Here is a 9,672-nt window from a genome sequence, read left to right as displayed (position 1 = left end):
TGCACATGTCTGCAAATTATGAAACAAAATAAAATTATATTCTCCCTTTACTATTCCACTTCAAAGGTATGCTATTTGGCTTTGCAGACGAGGTCTACTTGAGTAAATAATTGAACCAGGATGTTAACGTTTAAGTCCATTTCTGTGGGCTCAGGTCTCTGGCACTTCAGAAAATCTATTATTCTAACTTCATACCTAGATGAGAACATCTCCAAATGCAGAGAGATCTGCTTCTTATCTTGAAGCTTATGAATTAATTGATATTTTTGCTCAACTGGAATGTAAAGGCAGAGAGTAGTATGGTTTAATAATCACTAAGTTTTCATGTGCTATAATAAAGTTATTACCATGTTTCCCCAAAAATAAGACCTAGCCAAACAATCAACTCTAATGCATCTTTTGGAGCAAAAATTAATATAAGACCTGGTCTTATTTTATTATAGTATAAGGCCAGGTCTAATATAATATAATTTAATATAATATAATACTGGGTCTTATATTAATTTTTGCTCCAAAGGATGCATTAGAGCTGATTGTTTGGCTAGGTCTTATTTTTGGGGAAACACGGTAATAACTTTATTGTAGCACATGAAAAGTTAGTGATTATTAAACCACACTACTGTCTGCTTTTTGGATGGACTTTAGTCTTGCAATGAATCTATTTGAAGATACCTTCATTGTTTCTATTTTCATTCATTGTGAAGAGCTGATGGTGTAGTAAAGATGGTCACATCCAGTGATTCTTGTTTTTCCCCAAGGGTGGGGTTTAGGGGTGACAAATGGGATAGAAGGTACTAAGGTGATGGGACGATAGAAATGAGGGTGAAGTGAAACATACAGCTTTGCACTCCTCCCTCTTCTCAGACAGGAGGAATTCTGATTTTATATGTTAGGGGTCCTTTTATGTGCAATTCTGCTGTTAACCAGCCCGCCTACGTTTCAAATGAGGAAACATAGTTCCAGAAAAACTAAGTGATTTGCCCAAGACGACAAATTTACTTCATGGCCAACGAAATTCAGAATCCACGTCTTCTGTGTCATAGTTAGTGATAGTTTCTCTCTTTTTAAATTCAGTAGTTTCTGATAAGATTTCTGGTAGCATTGGAGAAAAAAACAAATAATACAAAACTCTCATCCTTCCATAGAACTTATAGTTTAATGAAAGAATAGATGTACAAATACATATAATAATTGATGCATGCACAGAGAGTCTCTAAACATGTCTTAAGTCAGTCAAGAGAAGTTTCATAAAACTTCAATTTCTTTAAGATTTTCCCTTTCTACTATTAGCAAAGATATTCTAGAAACCTTCAGAGGCATTGATTACTTATGGCATTTTTATTCTGTACTCTTATTTTCATGGAAATAGGCTAATAATGTAGTTTAACTGAGCACAAACAATATTTCTTAACTGGCTTTTCCAATGTGTCATATAAGATGAGCTGCTTCCAATGTTTTTTTTTTTCCTGTCATTTGTGTGATTTGAATCTATAGTGCTTGCACTTCAGACTCAGAAATGTACCTTTTCTGGTGGAAGTTAGCAATTGCTATAAAAATAATGATACTTAATTAGCTCACATAACAAGTGACCTTGAGGTCTGTGGCTTCAGGGATGGCTCAACAATAACATCAGTGACCTAGGATTTCTTTATTCCTCAGTGTGTTGTGTTTTCCTCCTCTGGCACATTATCGCATCGTAGTGAGATGATGATACAGTGCTGGCCTCAGGTAGTCACACAGCAGCATCCCCAGTAGGAAAGAAGGCAAAGGAAAAAACCACAGTTTTTCCTTCGTCCAATAGAGCTAGTGTTCATCTGCCAAGAATCCTTGATTATTTTGATATTATAGTTTGATTACATTGACTAAATACAATGTGTTTTGGTGTATATTAAATAGTCAATTAGATGTGGCTGTCCAGCATTCGTGTGTGCGTGTGTCCCTGTGTGTGTGTGTGTGTGTGTGTGTGTGATGTAAAGCTTGTCTATTTCTCACCATATACCCCTGATGTGATGTGATGTGAGAGGAAAAGAGAGCAAAGGTTCCTTCACAGAGTCCATGCGGGGAGTAATGGGCTGAAAAACCATCCTGATGCTGTCCTCCAAAATATAATCTTTATTTCTAAGACACAGGAGTAAGGTAAAGCTAGGACTCATCCATACATCTTTGGTCTCACTCACTCACCTTAAGTAAATTCAATCTGTCACTGGGTACTATAGACGTTTCTGCCTAAATGTCTTTCTCTTCTTTCCATGCCACAGACACTGTGCTTCAAGCTGCCACAGTCTCTTGCTGGGCCACTCCACAAATGCTCCTCCCATGGATACTCCACCCCCACTCCAGTGTGTTCTCCACTCTGCAGTCAGGCTGATTGGCTCAAAATGCACGTCTCTTTACAACTCTGCTTAGAAAAGTTCAGTAGGAGCCATCGCTCTTCGAAGAAATAGAAAAATCTGAACTGCCATTTGTAAAGCTTCCTATGGGCTGGTTCACCCTTATTTTTCCAGCTCCATGTACAGGACACCCTGTTTGTTTTCTGAGCCTCACTGATCCTTCAGTCCTTCAGATGCTCTCAGTTCCTTCCCATCATGGATCATTTGTATACATTGCTCCCTCTACCTGCAATTTCCTTCACACTTTCCATCTCCCTCTGCTCCAATAGGCTACTCGTTGTTCTTCAGATTTAGGCTATGCTATGAGTTTCAGGAAAACTTTCTGACCTTCAGAAGCTCTGCTCTCTCAGCATATCTCTTATATCCTTTACACTACACAGTAATTTTACGGTCATTTTTTAAATGTGGGATTAGTATCCATCTGTCCCCACTAATAAATGGTAAACTTCCTTGGGGCTGGACTATGTCTGTCTATTGTTTACAAATTTATCTTTGTGCTGACAACGCTTAACGTGAAACTTGGCACATAATAAGTGCTCAGTATGTGTGTGTTAACTGGTTGTATATCAATAAGTGAATAAATAAATAGTATTTATTGTGTCATCTGATCTCTGTCCCATTCAAGCATTTCAATTGTTGAGGTTAAGTAGTTGATGTAGCTGTAGTTCGTATTTCAAAATAAGTCGTTTTGGGACCTCTACATGAGAAAATCGATTAGAAAATTTTGCTTTCGTTACTGATTGCCTGAGGAAATTCCTCATATATCTTGTATATGCTATACATATGAGGTTTTAAGGCAGAGAGCTTCAAATGCAGAGTTTTCTCTGAATAAAGTTGGAACCTTTAAATGTGTGATTTTTTAATCCAGAAATTAAGTACAATTGAAATGGAGAAAAATTTCAGACCTTCTAGATATGGATTTAAGTTTGGAGAGATTCAAATGTTATTTGAGGTAAAGTGTGTTGACTTACTGATGTTCAAAATAATAAAAGAAGATTAAAGTGATATGGCTACAAGGTTCAGGTAATTTCTTTCCTGACATTCCTTTTAAATTGTTCTATTTCTCTGAAATAATTCTCATTATCTTTGCATTTGGCAATTCAATAAAATTAAGTAATACTTGCTAAGCAGGTACTATGTGTCATTTATTAATTCAATGAATAGTTATTGGTTGCCTCCTACGTGACAGCCATAAAGTTGTATTTCTCTTGTCAGGAATTTGTCTATGAAAATGAAACAATTTCTCATTTCAAATGAAAACAGTGTGGACAAGAAATTTAAAACAGAGCATGCTAAGTACAAGTACTTTGTTAGAAGTGAGCAGAAGTAAGCAGAGGGGGCGATGAGAACATACAGTGACTGTCCCTCCCTAACTCAATTTCTGTTAAGACAAGAGAGAGGAGAATTGTGGGAGGGCTTCCTGGAAGAAATAACATTTGAGCTCAATTCTAAAAGGCAAGTAAAAGCTTTGAACCTCTTCGCTGCGACATTCGTCTATAGTCAAATGGTATTTCCATGCTGCTGGCTGCAGTGTTAGACGTTACCCGCGAGCTGAGTGTTCCAGAAAGGAAGTTTAGGAAAGCAGGTGTACAGTTCTCTCTATCTTTGTGATTTTCAAGAATGAATAACAATAGCAAATTTTGACAATGTAAAGTAATCATTTATTTTAATAAAATGGAGCACCTTAACTGTATTTACTTAAAATATAAGTCCTGTAATTTTCTGTGGATTTTTGACACATTTTGGAGAACAAACTTGAAATCAATTAATGCAGTGAAAAGGTTAACTAAATATTTATTATTTATGATGCCAATTTTCTTGTTATATTTAATTATTTAAGTAACATTGCTATTTTCCCCCAATTTTTATAATTTTTTCTCTCTCACCTATACGTTGGAGCCTTTTTGAGAATGGGAAGTATATTTTATATTTTTATTTATGTACTTATTAAACATAGGGCTATGCATCATCCAGATATACAGTGATGATTTCTCTCACTAATATTAAGTGGATTGAAGCTTTACAGTGATGGCTCTGGGAGGCAGAAAAAGGTACTTGGGCCAGATTCTACCATGAGCCATGATTTATTTAGTTTGCTTAGCTCAAGCAATCTCCAGTAACCCTGCCATTTGGAAAGATTCCAAGTGAGTCTCCCTATGTGGGCATTCACAGGTAACATGTCTATAGGGAAATGCTCAGATTGAATTATAATTTTTATCTATTTTTTCTGTTTTGGAGTTTTTACTGACAGCATTACAATTTTTTCTATTTTGTTCAAATAACTCCCGGATATAGAAAACTAAACTTTCTCTGGTCCTAAAACTTAGGCATGTGCATAGTCACCAACTCATAAGCGAGTCAGAATTTTTAAGTAATGTTTAATGGATTCTGGCTTCAGAAAGGATGAATGATGAGCATTTAGTACATATATTCAGTTGGTGATCCTGGGCCAATTTTTTCCTTTTCTTTTTCTTTAATCTGTCACTTCTTTTACTCTCAAAACCATTGAGGAACATTTGAAGAAACACATGTAGATTATTTTAATTTAGAAAAGTGAGCAATTTTTAACCATCGTGAATTAAAGATACACAAGGTGTCTTGGTTCCCAGGACCATCCTCTGAACCAATAAATGTGTATTGAACTGATGTGGAAGGAGGACAAGATAAACTCCTTCCAAGATCATTACTGGAGAGAGAAGAAAGAGGGACCTTATTCAATATACTGTTGCATTACTTTCTTGCATTTACTCCCTAAGAAACATTACTTTATCTGATTTTTGCTTTCATTACTGATTGCCTGAGAAAAATCCTTAGATGTTAAGTTTTTTATTATTAAAGATATTAAGTGTATTATTTTTGGTTCTGTTACTGACCAGTAGCAACTCCAATAGTTTTCCTTCATCTGTGTTTCCCCTTCAGCTGGATTATTTATTTTCTACTAAGTTGTTCTTCTCCACCTACAGAAGTGTGTTTTGAGGAGCTACATATTATCTGTTCACTTACTCTCTCTTCAGGGTTCACATTGCCAAGACCCTGCATGATTTTCAGAAATACTTCTTTGTATTTTCCCACACTTTTTCAACTGGGTGATGCCTGGACTGCTTTAATATCCCAAATGCTGTTTGCTAATGCTTTGTAAAGTAGCAATATAACCTCTCATTATGGAATATTTCCTTTTAATCATGTTGGCTTAACACTGACCTTTTTTCTTTAAGAATGCTGTTTAGCTGAAGAAGTACTTAATGCCAAGTGCTCATTTTAAAAAGAAGAGATATACATGTTAAAAAAGAAACACACACACAACTGCTTATTCATTGTGGAGTCACTTATCTGAGAATCTTAACCATTTGAAGTTTCGATAACTGTTGGAAAAGGCCTCTGAGTTGTAGCAGTTGCTTATGGTGTATTCCTTAGAAAAATCTGTGGGCTGGGGGCTTTGTGTCTGTGCTAACTGGACCTTCAGGATTTCACTTTGTGCCTCCACCCCGATTTACAAGTTAGCTGGGTTTTCTGATTTCTCAGCCTTCAACACACTGGAAATAGCAAAGAAGAAAACAGAAAGGAAACAAAAAGCAGATGTGTTTTGAAATGGGGATGATGTAAATAATGAACACACTGGATAATTTATCCCATTTTACGACTCTTCTGATTATGAAAGATAAAAGCGTTTTGTTGACCTTTTTGCATACATTTTACCCAGACTCTAAATGGTTTTTTGAGTAAGAAAGAATGTTTTTAGTTTAGATTCTTGAGTTCCTTTCTGGAAAAAATAGGGATAATACAAGACAGAAATGTGAGTTATATAGCTCGTTCTTTCTATTAGGTAGAATACTTTATAATCAGAAAATATGGTATATTATTATATCTCAAAGACCTTGCAGGTTCAGTTGTTAGTTATACATAAAATACACTGAGTATTTATCAGCATTTATCTTTCTTAATTCAGTTCTAGAATTGTATAAAACACGCATTCTTAACCAGTTCCCCCATTTGGGAGAGTGATGGCAATTGAACTACTAGCCTATGCAAATTATATTTATATGTTTTAAAGCAGATATAATATAACTAATGTAAACATCAAAAGTCATTCATGCCTGATATAATGAAAAATGAGACCATTTTAGTTGAGTACTTCAAATAACCTTTGCCCACTTTTTAAGTAGTTCTCACATAAAGAAGACAATTCTGAGACGGTCTCAGGGTGTTATATTGACACTTGGAAATCATAGATGTTAGAAATTTGAAGGTCAGAAGGACCACCTCCAAGTGCACTGCTGGTAATGAATATAATCTCAGGGCCACCGATTCTTGATCTGTTTTCTAGTTTCATATAAGACAGACACTGACTAAAAGCATTGTGCCAAAGGCTATTCAGGATGCAAAGCTCATGCAATTTGAGATAACAAATAAACTTTCTCATAGGTAGGCTTTTAAATGTTTCATTAATACCAAATGAGGACAATAAGTGACATATGCTGGCACCTTTTGGATTCTGTGTTAGTGACAGCACACTGCAGTCTAGCTCTCGCTGCATTGGATCTTCCAAGGGCAACACACATCATCCTTTGTGATGTCACCTATCCCTGTTTCTCCATGGAACTAGGCTGCCCTGTCAAGCATTTCACTGATGCTTTAGCACCTGAATAAGCTACGAAGATTAGTGCTGGTTTAGTGAGGTAGGTCTGCATAGGAGCATGTGAAAGGAATCACTGCTAGCAGATGTGGAGCTCAAATGTAAATCTTTTAAAATATAAATATTCTTATATTTGGTTGCTGTTATTAGTTCTGTATTGAGTCTGGGGGTGTTAATTGTTCTTTTTAGCAATTTAGCAAAGAGAAAACCAAATAGAATAAAGAGGCTGTTCCTTCGCTCCCTTTTCCACCCCTCTGCTCTCCTCTTTTTCCTGTTCTTTTTCTTTTAAAGTAAACGTGGCAGTGAGGTGCTATTTTTATTTTGGGTGGCTATTCCTCTCCCAACCTCCCCCCAAAAAACCCACAACCCAGTTAGGCCAGGTATTTCTTTAGTGTAACGGCAAAAGGTAAAAGGGAATGAAAATTTCCTCTCTCTACTAGTTTCTTTGAAAACTACATTCAAGAAACAACGCAGTTGTGGAACAGTGTTTTTGAACAGTAACAGCGGTGGTTTAAAATGTGTGTCCTCTGCAGTACAGTGTTTTTTGTTTTGCCAGCTTTTGAACCATCACAAATCGATATACTAACCAGTCATCTTACACACCTGGGTGGCATGCTGCTTTCCTGGCCGCTGCCCTCGACTCAGTTTGGCAAAGGACAAGTGAGGTGTGGGACCGCTGTGAGCTCTGGGTAATGTGTGAACGCCAGCGTTGTGTGTTGAGAAATCTAAGTATATTTTCTGGAGACACCCCAAACTCAAAAGATTATATGTTCCTCCATACACCAGTGAGTTGAATTCAAAAAAGTTGTCTATGTCTGACAACAGCAGTGTGGTCTTGTTGAGTGTGGCTGCATTTTAATCACTTCATGGATATTGAGGGCTTTAGTTCCAGTTTATTCCTGCCTGTCTCTTCCATCCAAACTTCCCTTTCATCTGGCTCTCAATAGGAGGGACCTGCCTTTAGGGGACAAACAGAAGCAAAAGATAACAGGAAGACCCACACTATGCCACTGGTATCTTGAAACATGAAAGGTCACACCCTACATTTCTCTAAAAATAAATCTCTTTCCACAGGGTCAATAAAATTGCTATCATTAAAGAACATCTCCACTTTCAATTTCTTCCTTCCATTCTGTCTCAAGAAAATATGCCAATGTCTTCTAAACTGTGGCTGAGTAACTGTTAACAGAGTTTCATTCAAACCTCCCAAGCCCATTTCTTAAACCCCTTTAGCGGGATAATTCACAAGGCCTAACATTGCAATAAGCACACCGCCACCACTGGCCTCTTGGAGGGGGGTCTGTGGTATTAGTTTCGTTATCAGCATTATTTTCCCTCCCTTTCTTCATTTTGCATAAATTGAAATTTCTTCAAAACTTTAGCAGCATGTTATTAAAGTATCTGTATATGAAAAAACAAAAAAATGCTAATGATTTTCTTCTGGAGGAAACAGCTGCTGAGGAGTCTTTGAAGCCAATGCTTTTGTTGTGAATCTGAGAGCCATGGTTACCTAACAGATTCATACCCTAGGCAGAATTGCTAGGGAATCGTGTGCATAAAACACTGTGTCAGCCTAGCATGCCTCTGAGGAAGAAGTGGGAGCAACATGTCCATCAAAAAGGAAAATACACAGGACTCAGCATCCACTGCTTTCCTACATCACTGTAGTGGTAAACCAAACTGCATGTTCCTTAACCCTTCTTGTCTGCCCACTGTCAGGGAAAGGCTGGAACATCCCAAGTGGGCACTGCCCTCCTGCTGAAATGTTATCTTATCCAACTGACAAGACCATTTTCAAGGACCACTCGGAAACAATACCGTGGGTTCAAATTTTATAAATTTGTACACACACACACACACACACACACACACACACACACACACACACACGCACACAGGAATATGCACACACACGGTCTGACAATTAAGTTCACGAACTTGGTTACAATGATGTTGCTAAACATTTTAATATCAGAGGGATTATTCATTATGGATTTGTACCAAATGGACAAACAGTTAACCAAGTTTGCTATTTGGAAGTGCTGAAAAGGCTGCAAGAAAAAGTTAGATGACCTGAACTTTTTGCTAACAATTCACAGCTCTTGCATCACGACAATGTATCAGCTCTCACGGCACTGTCTGTGAGGGAGTTTTTAGCCAGTAAACAAGTAACTGTATTGGAACATCCTCCCTTGTCACCTGATCTGGCCCCCATGACTTCTTTCTTTACCTGAACATAAAGCAAATATTGAAAGGAAGACATTTTGGTGACATTCAGGACACCAACGGTAATACAATGACAGCTCTGATGGCCATTCCAGAAAAGGAGTTCCAAATTGCTTTGAAGAGTGGACTAGGTGCTGGTGTCGGTGCATAGCTTCCCAAGGGGAGTACTTCAAAGGTGACCATAGTATATAGCACTTTTTCTAGGATGAGTTCACAAACTTAATTGTTCTACTTCGTGTGTGTGTGTGTGTGTATACACACACACATATATACATATATATAAATGTGTATGTGTGTTATCTGTATCTATCTATCTGTCTGTCTGTCTGTCTGACTGTCTATCTATGTATCTATCTATGTATCTATCTATGTACGTATGTATGTATGTATGTATGTATGTATGTATCTATCTATCTATCTATC

This window comes from Rhinolophus sinicus, chromosome 3, assembly GCF_057876585.1.
Source record: "Rhinolophus sinicus isolate RSI-liver-muscle chromosome 3, RSI-T2T, whole genome shotgun sequence".
NCBI lineage: Eukaryota > Metazoa > Chordata > Mammalia > Chiroptera > Rhinolophidae > Rhinolophus > Rhinolophus sinicus.
This window is presented reverse-complemented; position numbering follows the sequence as displayed.